Source organism: Anomalospiza imberbis, chromosome 9 (genome assembly GCF_031753505.1).
Source record: "Anomalospiza imberbis isolate Cuckoo-Finch-1a 21T00152 chromosome 9, ASM3175350v1, whole genome shotgun sequence".
In the NCBI taxonomy this organism is placed as follows: Eukaryota; Metazoa; Chordata; class Aves; order Passeriformes; family Viduidae; genus Anomalospiza; species Anomalospiza imberbis.
Window position 1 is genome coordinate 10,071,628 of NC_089689.1, and position 17,756 is coordinate 10,089,383.

The following is a 17,756-nucleotide window of genomic DNA, read 5'->3' on the forward strand; positions in this document are numbered from 1 at the left end:
CAGTAAACTTGGCATCAGTTCTCTACATTCAGGCATAGGCTGATCAGATTTTGTTTTGTAAAGGTCATTTAATTAGTAGTATCGGTAACTCCTACTACCTTAACATTATCTTCCTTTAGCTAATGATACCATCTTACATGCGTTAAATAAAACAGGAATTAACAAAATTCCAATGGCTTACTTAAATGATAAATAACAAACCATTTTAAGGAAGAAATCTCCTAGGGAGTGCGGAAAAACCTGCAGCTGAAGGCAAGCGAGTCAGGATGTGTAACTCTGCACAGGCATAAACAGGAAATGGAGCAGCTTGCATTTGGATTGACAATCTGGCTCCAAAAGGCTCATCTACTCCAGGCACAAAGCTTGACCCCTGTCAAACATGAAAACCATGGCTTTGGAAGAGTTTTCTGTCCTAATACCTCTCAGCGTTCCCTTCTATAAAGTAAAATATTTCTCTATCATCCTGCATGGTCAGGAAAGGTCTTGCTTAGAGAAATACTGAAGATTAATGATGTCATCTTTATTGTAAAACATTTCCTTATGCATCCACTTCCTACAGTTTTGGCAATAAACTCCCTGGGATGAAAACATCAGAGATTAATCATTTTGTAATCCAGAATAATATTCGGTTCTTTTATTGTCATGTTCCAGCATAACATAGGAACTAGCTTGACTTTCCAGAAAAGAAATCTCAAATGCTATGCCTTCGGTTCCACCAGGACGTAACCCTAATTCTTCTATATATTCCAAAATTCTGATGCACTGACCCCAAAAGAATTGAACACTGTGCAACCTCATTATGCAAAAACTTTACCCTCATGTTTCCAGAGTGCATCCTGCACACAAACTCACCGTAATGCCAGGAGCTGATCTCCATTCAGAGAGTGCTGTTTACCTACCGGGACAGGAAAATGACCAAAACCACTCAGGACAATAAGGTGAATCAGAGATCTTTCCTGACAGAAAGATGCATCAGGCCCCTTCCATTAGATTCCAGATAATGTCTGTAAGGAGTCACTTCATCTCTGAAAACTACAAGAGCATTGTGGAACTTAAGGGAAATTCAGTAACAGGGGTAACTTTATACCTAAGGATGTTAGCCAAGACAAGGATTTGGTCTTTGTACAACAGAGTATGGAAAGGAGATCCAGCTATGCAACAAAAAAAATAGTGAGAGGAACATGAAAAACAGGGGAGTTTGTTCTGGTTCTCTGCAACACTTTGAGAAGTATGGGGGAAAATCCTACAAACAAGATTTTCAAATAAACAGCCTAAAGTTAAATACCTAATAAAGCTCAGAATTAAATGGAACTAACTTTAACAAGTTTTGCAAATCAAATTGGAATCTGGGAATCTCACATTCAAAGCTTTTGACAACAGGAATTAGTCTTGTGTCAGCTAGAACACACCAGGAAAATTCACTATTTGCCATATCCCCTTTGCAGCTAATAGCGAAAACAGAGAGTAAAATTTAATATTTTTTACTTATACTATGGTCACATGCTGTTGTCAGAAAGGAAAATAGAATGTAATGTGTTACAGAACTATGAGAAGTACCTCTGTTTTGTAAAATTTCAAAAACAACAAGCAAGATCAGACAGTTTCAATTGGTCATTCATACATTTACATCTTAAAAAAATCTTCAAACTGTAAGCAACTTTGAAAGAATATTGCTAGCATACCCCATACAGACCTTCAGAACATGTTTGCAGTAGCCCTGTTATGGTGCTGCAGAGCTCTATTTATTTAAAAACCATAAAGTATGATGGGATTTCTCTCTCAGAAGAAATAAGTAGGTTTTTGTCCATTTTGTGAAAGTTAATTCTACAACAAACATGCAGGTGAATGACATATGCTGGGATAAACAACACAGATATTATAAAAAGGTAATGAATGCCAATATTAGATTCTTGCGGTCTAAAAATGTTTTTCAGGTTCCCTTTATTCTATTTTTTTTTTTTTTTTTGCATGGTGACCAGTAACAATTAGATGTATAGGGTGCAAACCAAAGAAAAAGTTCTTACCTGAAAAGGCTAGGGATTGAATTTGTTCTTCTCTACTGCCTTAATCTGGTACTTGTGGGGAGGAGGGAAGGCTAGACAGATTTCATTTTATAATTAATTGAAAAAAAAGTTGTTTGTTATTTTGCAAACAAACACTCCATGGATCGATAACAGCTTGCATGTGATCTTTTACTCATCTATTTGAAAGAATATTATATCTCTCTATTTAAAGCACTGCAATTAAGGGGTACTTTAGTGCTTTAAGCACTTTTTGGTCAGCTTTTTCAAGCAGAGTATATGATTAATCAGAAATCCCACTTGCAAAATATAGCACTGTTTTGGAAAGATTTCCTCATTCACAATCTCCCTAAGAATTTTATTGCAGCCTCATGAAAAACAATAGACTGATCTAAGCTTGTGTCCCACCAATTAATTTATTTCAGCAAGTAGAAGGCAGGGATGTGGAATTCCTGTAAAGCAGACGCCAGGAACAAGGGGTGTTGGAGGAAGGAGGTGTAAAATGTCCATTTGTCACCTCCACGTGTTGATCACTAATAGGACAGCAGGAGATGCCTCAGAGTATTTCAGGGATGAAAGCAAACCACTGCACGCACCAGCACCTCCATCAGTTGGCCAGGGAGCAGTGGGGGCACCCTGTGCTGAGGCAGTGACACAGCCCAGCCTGGCAGCCACCAGCTGTGTGCCTGACAGGGGCAGCACGGGTGGGACATGCATGGGCAGGGGGCAGGCCCTGGAAGGAGGCTACCGGGGGGAGGAAAAGCAAGGGGAAATTAGATGGGACAATCAATTACAATATTTGAAAGCATGCAATTAGCATACAATGACCAATTTCCTATTTAAAAGGAAAAAAAAGTTCAGTGGCATGTATTTAAGGCATATTCAGAATGTTATTTTAACACATAAGCAACAATAGTTTAGAAATCCCTGCTCTGAACTGAGGATGGAGCTAAGCACCCCAGTAGTGACACAATATAAACTTCAGCACATGAAATACTGGAAGTTGATGTAAACAGCTTTTAATAGCAGTGAACATTTGTTGGCTTTGTTTAGACCATCTGGATGTTCCATTGTGTTCAGTGCAGCACCGACTGCCGTCGGGTGACAGTTGATATATGTTAAGTACAAGCAAAGTGCCTCAGCCACTCCAGGGACCCCGAGGAGAACTTTGCAGGGTTTGTGGAATATGCTGTCAGCCCGCTGTGCAGTCGCCTGCATCCTTAATGGCTCGGGGCCAAAGTCCTCTGGCTTTTTTTGCCTTTTTTTTTTCTTTTTTAATCAAAGCAGGGTTTTGCTTTTACTGTTTGAAAGGTTACGAAAACTATGCCAAAGTTCTTCCAGGCAGCTTGGAGAGCACCAGCTGACAGGAACGATTTTCAATACGGAGCAAAGAATAAAGAGAACCACTAATCCTGAGAGATTCCAGATTTCACTCATTTTACGTGCAATGTGGCTAACAGCCATAGGAATGTCACAAAAGAAAAAAGTTACCTATAAATGCACTGATGTAATTGTTCTGAAGAAAAGATAGGAAATCAACAGTTAGAAGCACGGAGATTTTCCCATGCCTACCCAATAATATACTACATTATATACTGCCTACGTTTTGGATAGTTGGCAATCAAAGCTGTATTTCAGGTACTCTGACCATTTCACATTTAATCACTGACCGTGATGAAATTGTATTTTGAAATGCTTTGACTCCTGAAATTAAAAGTAGAAATTATTTTATTATTGTTGTTGTTATTATTATTACTACTACTGTTCTGCATCTTTACATAAATACCCCTTCAGTTCAGTTTTATACACCTAATGCTCTTGGAAAGCAGAAAAGGCAGGAATCTGAAAGACTATTTGGATGCATTCACATACCAAAAAAGGTATTTTCAAGTTTTGGGTAAAAAACTGAAATTGTTGCACTCAGCCTTTTCTTACGGTGCTGATCATGTGGTGCAGAACTGGTTTAGCACCTGTGGAAGCATTACTATTTACTAAATCACATGAGACATTTGGAACACTAGTTAAAGTATAATTTGATTTTAAAATCTCAAATCAACAGGCACAAACGTATTGAAAAATATGGGAAAAAACCCACCCTCATTGCTCAGAAGGTACGATCTTCTCTCCTTTCTCTTTCACTTATATTGTTACATTATGTCATCTTTTTTGTCACTGGCTTTTTCTGTAAAGTTTAACTGTTTGACTCTTACAAGCTGCTGCAGTAGCTTATTTATCCACCAGAAAGGTAGCACACAAGCAGCAACACTCCAAGGTTTCCACATTATACCTCAGCTCTGACAGGGGCTGAGAGTACAGATTAGTCTCCATCCTGCTTTAACAGCCTCCCAAAGGCTATTCCAAAGGGTACCAAGCAACACTGGCTGTCACAGGTATCCATGTTAAACCAATCTGCAAGGATGAATCTTCACTTTGAAACTACCAAGCTAACACTATGTGCATGGCAATTTTTGTCACTCTATAAATAACATCCTCTTCCCTTTCTTTCAGTCTAACCCAAAAGAAATCATAGTAACAGGAATAGAAATACTTTATTCTATAAAAATTACTGAGAAACCCTCCAAATTATATTTGAAATCTACAGAAAGTTGTCCTGCAAATTCTATGCAAAATGTCATCCTTTTCAAATGTAATGAAAAGAGGCAATATCTGTGAATAAAGTCAACAAGTAATAGATTCATTATTTAAAGAATGCTCTACAGAGCTTCAAAAATATCCACATCTTCTAGAATCAGGTCAAAAATATATGTGATCAACACATTCTACATTCAAGCTCAAAAGCATTATCAAATTACAACATTCAAGTATAGACCACTACAACTGCAAAGGAGTCACTACAGCTGGAGTTAATGTCAACTCATCCAGTCGGATTTCTGCTAGAAGACAACAATACACCCAGACTTCCAATGTGTAGGTAACTTCTGAACCTTCTCCTTCATTGTTGCAATGTGCTAGCTTTTATAATTCTGCAATAGGAACAGTTAACACAGGATTGCCTGTTTTCAGTATTATTTCCATTTTGAACAGATTTTCAAAAGCATAATGCACAGCTAATTAATCATTAAGAAATTCTGGTCTCTTTGTTATATGAATTTACAGTTATGCTAAGACTTCAAATAATTTTATTAACGTTAAATAAGTGCTGCAAAACTAAGAACTGCAACTGCAAACACTAATTTTTATCTAATTTCCAGAAAGACAGACAGGCACAGAGAAGGCAACTTAGTCAAAGAGCATATGATGTCTACCTGGCCCCCTTCCAGAGAACACCTATCCCAGACACTGCTCATTCACTACCTTTCCCCAAGTGTTCTCTCAAGTATTTCTTTTCTTTCATATCCCCCCTTTTTTCAGTTTAAAGCCTCTAAGGCTCAAAGTGACAGCTCAATGAGACCTGGCCTGAGCTACAAACACATCACACAAGCTTCCAGTTAGTGACAACTGCAACACACCTGTGATGTTAATGGCAGCTATTTATTTACAGGCCAAAAGGTTTATGATCACATATTCTGCCCATTTCCCTCTGCTGTTCCAAACAAATATCTCGTCCTTAATTACATTACATCCTTTTTTCAGTTTTTTACTCCTATTTTTTCCCTTACACTGCCTAGTCCACAGAACAGCCCTGCACAGGCTCCATAATCAGTACCACAGGCCATCCTTGTACTGTACAACACAACTAGAACACACTGTTATTTTCTTAGCATAACATTAACATTTAAAAAATTATCAACCAATTACTATTATATAAGACAAGAAATCTATGGTAAATTAATAAATCATGAAATAATTTGCTCTTTGAAAACCAATAATCAATAGTTCTCATGCTATTTTATACAATCATGTAGTTAAGCAAAAGAAAAATGCAGACATTATTAAAATGTCTTATCTCAGAAAATGTCAAAGTTTCTGGTTTGTTTTTGAAACAATTAAGTGGGTATTGCAACTTTATCAGCATTCACACACAAAATCCTTAAGTATTTATTTTTTTGTATTTTTGTAGCAATGTAATATTACAAAAGAAATTAAATTGTATTGGATTCAGAAGATGTTATTCAATAAATGATAAATGGATGTACTGTAAAATGTAATGTCACCTAGTTAAAAAAGAAAAGAGAGAGAAGATGCTAATTCTGCTGATGAAGATATTGTTTTTCCCCTCTTGTGCCCTATTCATTATGCAAGGCTGCAGAATATGAAGTACAGTGTGTGATCCGGGCAATCTAATGATCTCCCACACCTGCTCATCTGGTACAATTTTAATTAACACTCCAAGGAGGTTTGTCAAGAGTAATCAAAAACATTGTCGCTTATAAAGCTGTGGCAAGAAATCAATAGTTTTCATCAGAAAAGGTAAGGTCTGGCATAACTGAACCATTTAATTGCTTCATTCCAATAAACAAAACCTGCACATTTTAATGACTTGATTTTGGAGATCAATATCTAACCACATATTGCATTGAACAGCAACATGTGGTGGGATATTCACAGCCATTTTAATTCAGAATGAAGCATTCCTCTCTTTTTATTTCATCTGGAATGGCAATAGGTTGCTGAGCCCATGCAGTGCTATGATTTATATCAAATGAGTGACCTCTAGGGCCGTAAGACTAGAACGGGTGACTAGTTCTCAATGGTAAGCTACTGGCACTTGACAAAGTGCATGAAGCAGAATGAATTTACTTCTCTTTTCCTCAATCATCAACAGGCTCTGCCCTGACCCCCATACTGACTCCTATAACAAGATCTCCTGTCTCTGACTGAAAAATTTACTGTCACGTCTACTTTTCATTGAGCTCAAGTGAGTACTTCTGTCACCTTCAGTGAACTGAGTCCGTAAAAGATTTAACTAAACACCAGTCACACTTTAAAAACTAAGCAAGAACAACTCATATAAAAAATAACACTTTTAAGCACTTCTATTTCTTAGAAGTGCAGGAGCTGTGCCTTTTTATTATGATTCTGCTTCTTCAAGTGTTTGTCATTAACCTGTTAAAAGCTACTGCTCCACAAAGAAGTTAATTAAAGAGCCACAGTATAATGCAAGTACCACAACATTAGTAAAATCTATTGGGACTGGAACACTCCTCCTGGACACAAAGGCAGCCAAAGTTTAAATGCTTGTGAACTATGAGAGATTCAACATGGAATTTTATACATGGAGATAACACCTATAAATCATACAGTCATTTAAATTAATGATCAGATTCTGATATAGCGTACAGCATCATCATGCTCAAAATATGTTTATGTATAGTAATGATATTAATAAAATTGTTTTATTTAATTTTAAAGCAGTATTTGCAAAACATTTTTTCTACATACTTTCAATAACAACAGCATAGAATACACAATGCCTAGCTACATATAAAAGCATGAATGTCATATCTTAATAATTTTAACTAGTATTTTACTAGTATTTTAACTTTATAAGCTAATAAAACCCAACATGGCAAAAACCCTGTCAACAATAAGGCAATTAAAAGAATGACATTTGATGGTTTATTTCAACATCTCACTAAAGCTTTACACAAAATTTTCACTCCCTCTTTAATTTTCAATTCTTCTACCCTCCCTGCTTCACAGCTTCTGGCTATTGGCTTTTACAATCTGTCCCTAGGGAGCCAGGAGTTATTACCCCTGTCGATGGAAGAGAAAGGGATGTTATTCCCCTGTCACCCTCTCCAGCTCCAGCAGATTCCTAGCTCTGATCTATAGCCTTCATTGGAGAAAAGCGTCTGACATGCTGTTAGTTTTCAGCCCCGTCAGATCTGTCTACCCATGCTACTGGCATTACTTACTGGAGTCAGAGTCACAGGAGTCAGACCAAAAATTTGAGAAGAAAACACTATATCCACTTCTATTTGAGTAAATATAAGAGAGGAATGTCTACTGCAAAGCATGCAGGGTTTCAGGAGGCACTATGTACCATGTACACTTTGAATATGAGCTGAGAAACAGTTAAAGTAGTATCTGAAATTATTTATGACTGCAACAGAAATATTGCATAAACTGGGTGGGACCAGATAGACCCAAAGGATACAGAACAGTTAGTGAGATGACTTAAGCAAGTTTAAAACTTCCTTCAATGCTGTTTTAACAAACTACTGCTTAATTTTTTACTGCTCCCTTTTAATCCACATTCACATGACTGCTACATAAAATAGGCAGGGGAGAGGCAGCATGAGATGGCTGTGACTCGCTATGTGTGCTGCCTGTCATCCCACAACACAAATCTATACAGCAGCATTTTGCATGCATCATTTTACAGGAGTCCAAGAGTAAATTAATTTTTAATTGCAAACTATCTATAAGGTGACTGTATAGACGACTGCTTTAGTTCCTCTTACTGTTCACCTGCCCAGCAATACAAACTGATCTCTTGCCTCAAGCTGCCCAGTAGTGGAGGGCTTGGCTCTGATCTGCACTACCTTCTCTGGTCAGACACTTCTCTCATTAGGCTACAGCCAAAACCATCGTGCTTGGTGTGACTCTCTAGCAAGAGGTGATATTTGATCCCAATACACACAGCTATTGTTCACACCATCAGCATCAGTGATACAGGCAAAGCTGGAAAGTAGAAGTCCTGCTACAGCAGCATTCAACACCTCTTTGGGCAGACAGATGCCATCATGCCCTTCTCCTCACCAAGCCCCTCTGGGAAGAGCTTCTCAAGTACCTGTTTGCTGCCTCCCTGCCTTTTTTCCCACCCCCTTTTCCTTTCTTTTTCCAACAAGGCCATGGACAGAACAGATTTGCTTCCCCTTCACATTTTTTAGAGCACAAGCTCCTACCTTCCATATTTCACCATAAACAAGGAGGGAAGGTGCTACTGTTTTCATTTCCTTTCTCTCCCCTGTACTCCATAAGAAGTAGGAGCAAGTGAGTTATTACTAGAGCAGATGAGGGATTGGAGTCAAGGCAGTGACTGTAGCTGGCTCGGGATGACAGCTACTGGACATTGCCCAGGTGGCCACGAAGACCAACAACATCCTGGCCTATACCAGCAATAGTGTGGCCAGCATGACCAGGGCAGTGATTGCCCCTCTGTATTCAGCACTGGGGAGGCCACACCTCAAATCCTGCTTTGGGCTGCTCACAAGAAGAAAGACATTGAGGGGCTGGAGCATGTCCAGAGAATGGCAACATAGCTGGGGAAGTTAACAATGACTGGGACTGAGCTGGAGGTAACCAGAACCAGGAATGAAAAGGCAAGAGAAATATGAAAAGATTTCAAAGGAAATTTAGATGTCAATCAACATGAAAATACAATTCAAATCTTCAAATGTAGAAGGCAGTCACAGAGAAAGCACAGGAAGAAAGGGTGAGAATTTGGAAGAATTATTGCAGAGAAAACTGAACAGGAACAAGTAATCATGATAATTCAAGAAAATATGCAAAGAACAATAGAAAAACATTGACTGAAACCTGGAAGCCCATGGATGAAAGTTTAAAAGCAGAGACAATACTGTTTGTATTTAAAAAAAAAAGCGCCAAAAAACCCCCACCTCAACAGACCAAGCAGATTTTGCCTTGAGGAACCTGTTATTGACTTTATTTCAAGAAAAATGCAATGGTGGTGAAGAGAGAACCTGACTATTCACCATGCAAAAATCACAAAGAGGAGAAGCAAAGTCAAGTACAGAAGAGGCTTGTTTATGTTTGAAAGGTGTAGGAAGGAAATAGGAAAAGTATCTGAAAGCATTCATGAGGTCAAGAGATTTAATTCTTTTGGAAAACATCAAATATACTTGAAAGAGCATGGAAATTCCCATCCATAAATGTTATTCTCCTTGTAAATCCCCTCCTAAATTACTTTAGCATAACACTGGAAATAACAAAATCTTAGAAAACAGCAAAATCCCCCTGTGAACACTGAGTATTCAGCCACTTCATGGCAGGATACAAGGCGAACTCAAACTTTTGTAAAGGTTGTAGAGGTCTCTCTCCCATCTAGACAGTTTTCCATTTGAGCTTAATTATCACCACCTCTGGGGTTTCCCTCCTCATTTTAGTTCTTAATGCTGAACTAAAACATATTTTATACATTCTATGTTAGAAATACATTACATCTCAAAGTTTTATCTCAGGTCTAATTGATTAATTTCAACAAATTGCATCGCTGTCCATTCTGCAGTGACCCAGTGGAGTCTCTTCAAGAAGATGATCCTAACCAACCCCAGCTGTGCCCAGCTGCCATTAACATTACAGCTCCAGCACACCCACATCTATAAAGACTAGGCAATTTAAAGCTCCCTTTTAAGAGAATATTTGGGTAATAAAATTCAAATCCCATATTCTAAATCCATTTCTCATCAGCCTTTGTAAGTCACAAAAAAAAGCAGGTGATTACAGTTGGAATTAAAATTGGGCCTCTTCTTTAATCCAGCAGTAACCACCATATGCTGCATTATTCTTGAAGGAACAAAGAATGGATGCATCTCAAGCTCAGCAACCATCATATTAACCCAAGTGTTTGTTTTCACTTTTTTTTTTAATCTAAAAATACCCAACAATGTAATTAATAGATAGCAAATATATTGTTTTATGTATGCTTGTTGGGAACCTTACTTGTACCTTAAGGAGCACCAAATAAAACTATTTCTATCCTTTCCACGTGCATCAAAGCACACAGGAAAGTAACAAAAACTCTCAGCCTAGTCTGTAAACATCACAAGAGACAGTGGTTTCAAAACATCATTCTTGTTCAAGACCACAGGAAGAGTTTCACCTTAATACAGAACCCCACAGCACTGCAGAACCAGCTGAAGTAATTTTAACTGTGGTGGGTGGATGGCAGAGAGAAGTGAGACAGATCAAAGGGGTCAGAAGGCAGAAAATGTGGCTTAATATGTTATTTGACATTTAACAGTGTATGCAGTGAAACTCAGGACAGATGACTCTGACAAACGGAGAGAAGGAAGGCAAGCCCTTTTTGGGGAAGCACAATCTGCCTAACACCAACAGGCCTGGCATGTCTCAAAATGAAGCGTGGCAGGCAGTGCAAGAAAACCCTAGGACCTGCCCCTCCTGTTACAACCACCAACATGCTTATGGTGAAGGTAAATTTTACTGGGGTGTGAACCATCCCTGCATCCTCTGTGCCCTCACACAACTGCATCCTGGAGCGCTGTTCTGTAATCCCTAGGCAAAAAAAAAAAAAAAAAAAAAAAAAAAATCACTAGTGGTTTCACTGTGTTTCAGCTCTTCAATAGCTTTCAGAACAAGCTGGGAGATTTCACATGAAACATGCATCTCTTTAAAAGGAATGGGTCCTTTCTTCCCCTTCAGAAATATTGTTACCCTCAGATTACAAGGTCTCTGCAATATTACTCCACAAAAGCATAAAATCTGTGTGATAGCTATGCTAATTACCTTAAACCTCTGCCTAATGCTGCAACTTCTGTAGATAAAATTACTTGGGAAATAGTCTTTATATTTGAAGTTTTGGTGGACAGATGGGAGAAGTCAATCTATTCCTTACAGTATGGTTATTTTGAACAAATTATACAATGGTCTGTCATTTTTTAATACTCTTTGATCAAGCAAGTAAAATTTAGCACTTTACTTATACTTTTCCAGTAAGAAAAATATTAGTGTAGGGTGAAGGTTAAATTCAGCTTGTATGCCCATGTGAAGAGATATTACTGTTGTCTCATAAAGAAGATACATAATTAAGCCTGTGAACTGCATGATCAGTTCCATCGTTGCAGAAGGGATTTCTGAAATCTGTATTGATTTTTGCCTGTAAATCTGCATTAGCCTAATCCTCATACACAAGCACTATGAATCCACAAGGGATTGATTTTTTTTCTCTGGTCCACAAAAATCTCACAGCTGATTTTTTTTTCCTGAAAATTGATGACGACCAAGGTGTTTTCAAAACACCATATGTAAAAAGTACAAGTTGTAGGGGAGCTTTCTGCTGCAGATCCTGATTTGAATATCTGGTCATTGCTTCCACAGTGCTTTGCACAGGGAAATCTTACTTTGTTTACACTACTTTAAAGGGATTCAAAATCAGTTCCTCAGAAATTAGATTAACTTTGAAAAATGCTGACAACATCAAAATGACAGTGAAAACTCTGACTAAAAGAGGGACTATAAGGAATAATAATGCTGACTTCCTATCAGCAGCCTTCATACCACACTCAAGAATTTGAAATTGGTGTTCCAGAAGTCAGGAGTTTTTACTTGAAAAGAATTGCTTTGACTCCAAAGTTTTCAATTTTGCATGTAAATACTTATCTTGGTATATTTACACTCATTTTCTGTCTCCCCACTCCACTGGTTTTTTTGGGTTATTTTTTTTTCTTTTGGTTTGTTTTGATTTAGTCTTTAATACACAGAAGCTGACCTGTAGCTACAGGGAACCCAACACATCTGTGAGAAGGTTGACAAAGAAGGGAAGTCAGATGCTGTGATAGAAATTAATTTTACGGTTCCTTTAGGAATCTAACTCCAAGAGGCAACATGTGTTATTAAAAACAAACTACTTGCGGTAAAAATCTATTTCTGGGGATTGTTTACTGAAATGAAATGTTTATTTGCTAGAGCAGTATTTAAAGCTCCACTGATAAGTGCAAACTGTTCCTGAAAAGATACAAGGTGTAATAAAATGCAAAAGAGAAGTGGTGGCAATATTAGCTTTGCACCAATTCATTTCCAGTAATTTCAGATTTCATATATGTAAATTAAAGGAAATTTCCAGTAACAGGGAAAGGAGGCTTGCTCTGTTTGCTGTAGTGTAATTTTCAGCACTTTTAACTTACTTCCTCACAGAAGGTTCGAGATTATTTTCAGGACTCTTTTATAACTGAGGCTGAATAGAGCAAATCATGACATTGAAAAATAGACTTAATTATTCCTACCAAAAAAATTTTTGACATAGGTCCACTTCGTATCAGCTTAAAATACCCTGTGCAGTGCTATTGGCAGGATCATATGTTTACAAGCACTGGATTACAGGAGTAACCACACCTCCAGGCTAATTTAAAACAATTTCTGCTAAATGGAAACAGTAGGCCCCAGGTTCTTTAATTTGGAAGGGGAGGAGGGGAGGAAAACAGCACAGGATATAAGAGGATATGTTCCTATTATAACTCCCAGTTCATCAGAATATTGCACAATAAAGGGCAAAAGATCCATTTTAATCTGAGGTGATGGAACAAGACTTAATTCGAGTAACAAAGCTTTTTTTAGGTTGACAAAGTGCATAAAAATAGACTATGGTTTGTTAGGGAAAATCACCTCAGCACATCTCCTCCTCCCAAAATATTCACAGCAACTCCTGCAAGTTATTAATTTGTCACAGGATATTTTCTCTCCCTAACTAGGTACAATCCAGCAGTATTCTCAGAATGCCTGCAAGTCCTGTTCCAGAATAAATATGTACTTACACAACTTAATAGTTTATATCTCATTTTTAGTTTCTTATTGGAAATACTCATTTGGATGCATTTATACAGTATAGCAGTAAGGAGGAAAAATTCTAAAAAGTCAAGAATAATTCATGGGTTTTATTCTCTCAAAATAAACATGGTCCAGGCAAGCCTTCATCAGTATCCCATTTTGAATCTGGATTCTCGTCACTTGGCCCACAGACACACAGGTTTTCAAACCAACCCAAACATCAGAAGAAGCACAGCCACCCAAGCACAGCACTATACCTGAGTCCCAGCAGGCAGATATGCTGAAACTCTGGTGCTGCCTAGGACAGTGGGACTGTTCTCAACACTCAAATTACTCCAGACATCTCCACATTACTATTAAGGACACTAGAGAATGAAAAGTACAAATTCCCAGTGTAATCACCTCTAGTAGCTGAGGTGGCTATTCCTCCTTCCCTGTTTTGCCCTGAATTACAGGACACTCTACCACAGGCACAGTATATAGACAGTAAGCCTTCATAGCCATATTCTGATTAGAAGATACAAATTTCAAAGTATTGAGTAGTTATTCCTACAGTGAAAGTCTAAAATAAAGATTTCCCTTTGTCTAGCAGCCTTTTTCCCTTCTCTCTCCAGCCCTTATTTTTGGTTGGTTTTTTTTTTTCTTCTTGTTTTTAATAACCCCTATTGACCATTGCACTACCGACTAATATTGTCTGCATCAGAAGGAAAAATGCTGAGGGTGTTTGTCAGCCATACTGTCATGAAAGTCAAAAGCAGATATGTAAGAGAAGAAAGATTATCACATTAGACACAGAAAAAGAAAGATTAACCTATGAGAACTGTAGAAGCAGAAAGATGAGCAAAAAGTGGGGGACTCAACGGCTCCAGGGGATTGGTAATGGGTTAGACTGCCTTTCCCCTCTAGATCACTGGCTCGCATCCAGCCCACATCAGTAGTGACTGAGTGTCATTACCACCTGATGGATTTTTGGTGACCTCTGTAAAAATGAATTGATGGTTTCAGTCCAGCTGAATAAATGTTCCCATCACAGCAGGTACACCACTGTCTCAGCAGAAGGAAGGGAGCAAACATGGAGCAGAAAACATACCTCTGTTCCTACAAACCAGTTTAATACACAAGAAAGTCCACTTAAAAGAAATGCCACAGAGATTTATTTAATACTTTCATAGCTAGAGGACTGTGCTTTGTTTTTTCAGCCTTAGTGCTCACCATGCCTCAGTGTTCTCCATGCAATTGTCCTGAATTCTCACAGGCAAAGGCTGCCCACAACCAAGTCAGTGCAGTACAACTGAAAGTCTCTTAAGGGACAATCAGAAGTTGAAATTATATTACATGTTATGGAATTGTTGCTTAAGTTCTTCCCATATGAAAGACAACTAAAACAATATGCTTTATACATGTCTCTGGAAGAGTTCTGTTTAAAGGTTGTGAAATATGAACTTGCCTGAACTAAGAATTAAAATCATGTTTTCTCTGCAATTGGAAAAGACAACCCAAGTGAACACTCTCTCCAGCCTCTTTTAAGATGCGTACATTGTGCCAGAGCATTACATGTGCATGCAGAATTAAGAGATATTTAGATAATGTGGTTGGAATGTTTAGGAGAACGCCTAAAACTGCCTGGTCCCTTCAAGCAAGAGTTCAGCAGGTTCCTTCTCTGAAGCAAGCACAAACCCAAATGGTCCCCAGCAGGGTATTTGGAATGCTGTGAGCTGCTCCATGCTTCTTCCTTCAAGGGAGCTCCCAGAGAGTTTTGGGAAAAAGCTCAGTCCTTGAGGAACCCAAAGCACAAGCTCTAAATGGCACTTTTCCCAATCCTAACAACAGATGGCCTCAAGACTGGACTGGGGGATGCAGGTCCAACATGGGCATTGTCACATCTGTCTGTATTCAAAGAGCAAGGCACACAGGGAACTCGAGCTGTCACCCCTGTCACCACTGCCAGTACCTCAACTGCTGTGGCCTCAGGGGACATAATCCCTCCCAGAAGCACTGCATTTTCTCAGAGTTGACCAGATTACAATGATGACACAAGTATGACATTGTATTCCAATCTCTCCAAATGCTCTAACACTTGCAAAATTATCTAACTTGGGGGAAAAAAGAAATTATATAAAATTAAATAAATACTAATCAAAAGAGGTTGTTGTACAGCTTGCTAAAGTTACAGGAAGAGACTGGAGGAAACTCAGTGATAAAGGACAGCTGATATGGCAAGCAGAATGTCAAATGAAGCATTTTTTCAGAAACAGGCCTACATACACCTTGCTGTAGCACTGCTTTAGATGCCTCCTTAAAATAATAAACTAAGGGGTGGTATTTAACAGGTGTTACAATAGAACAAGGAACATGGTTACTTTTGTATTTTATTTTTTTTCTTTCACAATGGAAAAACTATTTGAAGTTGACTTATTCTACAAAATAAGTATGCAGAATTTGTGGAGGAAAGGAGGACTTTATTTTGATAGCACAAGATTTCCAGATGTCAGGTCCTTTCTTTTGTGAGTGACTTTCACTGAGACAGCCACCAAAACAAAGAATTTTTACCCAGAACTGCATTTCACTGAAATGAAAAAAGAAAAATTACAGAAATTCCCTCCTGTCCTCAAAAAACCAACCAAAAACCCCAAACAAAACAAATTTTAAAAAAAAGGATCAGGCTGTTTTAAGTAGAACTCAGCATCTTTAGTTACATATCATTTAGGTGCCTCTGTCCTGAGCACCCAACAGCAAGAACCCCAAAGAACCCCAAAGTTCAAGACGTTGTTCTCTCACTAGCCCCTACTCTTTCACCAACAAAAATACACAAGCAGGAGGTGAGAATAAGGATTTCTGATCTACTAAAAAAGAAAAGCCTCCATCACTTATGATGAGACTAAAAGGCTTGACACTTCATTTTCTTTGTCATTTATTCAAATGCTAATAGGAATTCCTGCATCCTCAGTGACCCTGTTTCTTGAACTTATTCTGGTTTTACCCAAGGTAAACAAGCCCCCATATTTTTCTATCTCATTACTTCTTCAGACAGAAGCTGCTTCTTAGAGGTGATGGAAAAAATTGTGTAAGCTAGCAGAGGAAAGCAAAACTGTTGTGAAAGAATTTTTGTTTGCTTTGGTGTTGGTTTTTTTTTTTTTGTATATGACGCACCCTCCGTGTTGTTTGGAGGGTTTTTTTGTCTTTACACTACTACCTGATATTGTCAGGAAAGATGGAGAGGAAGGAGTGACTGGTTTTCCACTAACCTGAATAAATTGACCAGATATAGCCGAGAGGTGTGGTAAAGGATTATATCACATGTATGCTCAAGTATAGTTACTGTAAAATCTCCATGAAAAGCCTGAAAAGCCTGAACTTCACTATTTCTTCAAAAGCGAGTATTTAATTCTAAGCTTCTATCAACATTTTTTCTTTTAAATCTGTACTTGGTTCTTCCCATTTCTTTTTCCCAAGAGCAGAAGCAATTTTAAATGTCAGAACTTTTCTGACATCAATGTTGTGCTTCTTTAAAGGAGAAGGAAGAAATGGGTCCCTGTTTTAACAGTCTAGACAAACATTCTCATACAATGAAAAAACGCTACCTTTAAGATTTTTCCTTTAATACCTCAGAACCAAACAGAAAATACCAACATGGAAAAACCTTAAACTGTATACTTCTGTGCTGACTCTTTGTTTATGTGCAGCAAAGAGAAAATCACTAGCACATGTCATAGCTGTTGCAAATTAAAGCTCAACTTTGTCACCCTTACTAAACCAAAGAGCAATTATTCCTGTAAATTAGTACAATGCTACTATTCATTCACATAAATACTGTTCCACATAAGGGTTGCAGAATCAGGACCTGCAAGAAAGCAACACATTTTAAATTGCCTAGGTGATCTACATTCTCAAAGAGAAAATGAAGATCAGTCACTCAACTTGAGGGATAGAGTCATTACCTGAAATCTGAATACATATAGAGAGACTATTGCAACTGTAAATTTTAAAATAGCTTCCCACCAGAAAAAGAATACACATATCATTACATATAAATAGATATTACATATAATAGTATATTTTAGATACCTAAACATATAAAATAATATATTTGAACTTTCTTATTTAAAGCATAAGTACCTGTTAAATTCGTATGTGATATACCTTCAGACACAGCAGAAAAGCAATTCTCTTGGGGTCTATAAGCAGCTAAGTAGCCTGGTTCAATTGTCTTGTCATACCCTACAGTCTCCTCCAACTCCTTTGTTCTGATATCCACAAAGCTTTATTAAAGTAGAGTTGAGTCATTTGCTCACTGCAATTCCAACA

At 37.9% G+C, this 17,756-nt stretch overlaps 1 long non-coding RNA gene across 1 annotated transcript in view; it reads right to left on the reverse strand.

Annotated features, from left to right (window-relative positions):
- Positions 1-2,026: 2,026 nt before the first annotated feature.
- LOC137479269 (uncharacterized) overlaps positions 2,027-17,756 on the reverse strand; it is a 45,843-nt gene continuing 30,113 nt past the window's right edge. The window contains exon 4 of the long non-coding RNA XR_011002117.1: positions 2,027-2,075. This is a non-coding gene — a long non-coding RNA (uncharacterized lncRNA). The remainder of the gene's footprint in view (positions 2,076-17,756) is intronic.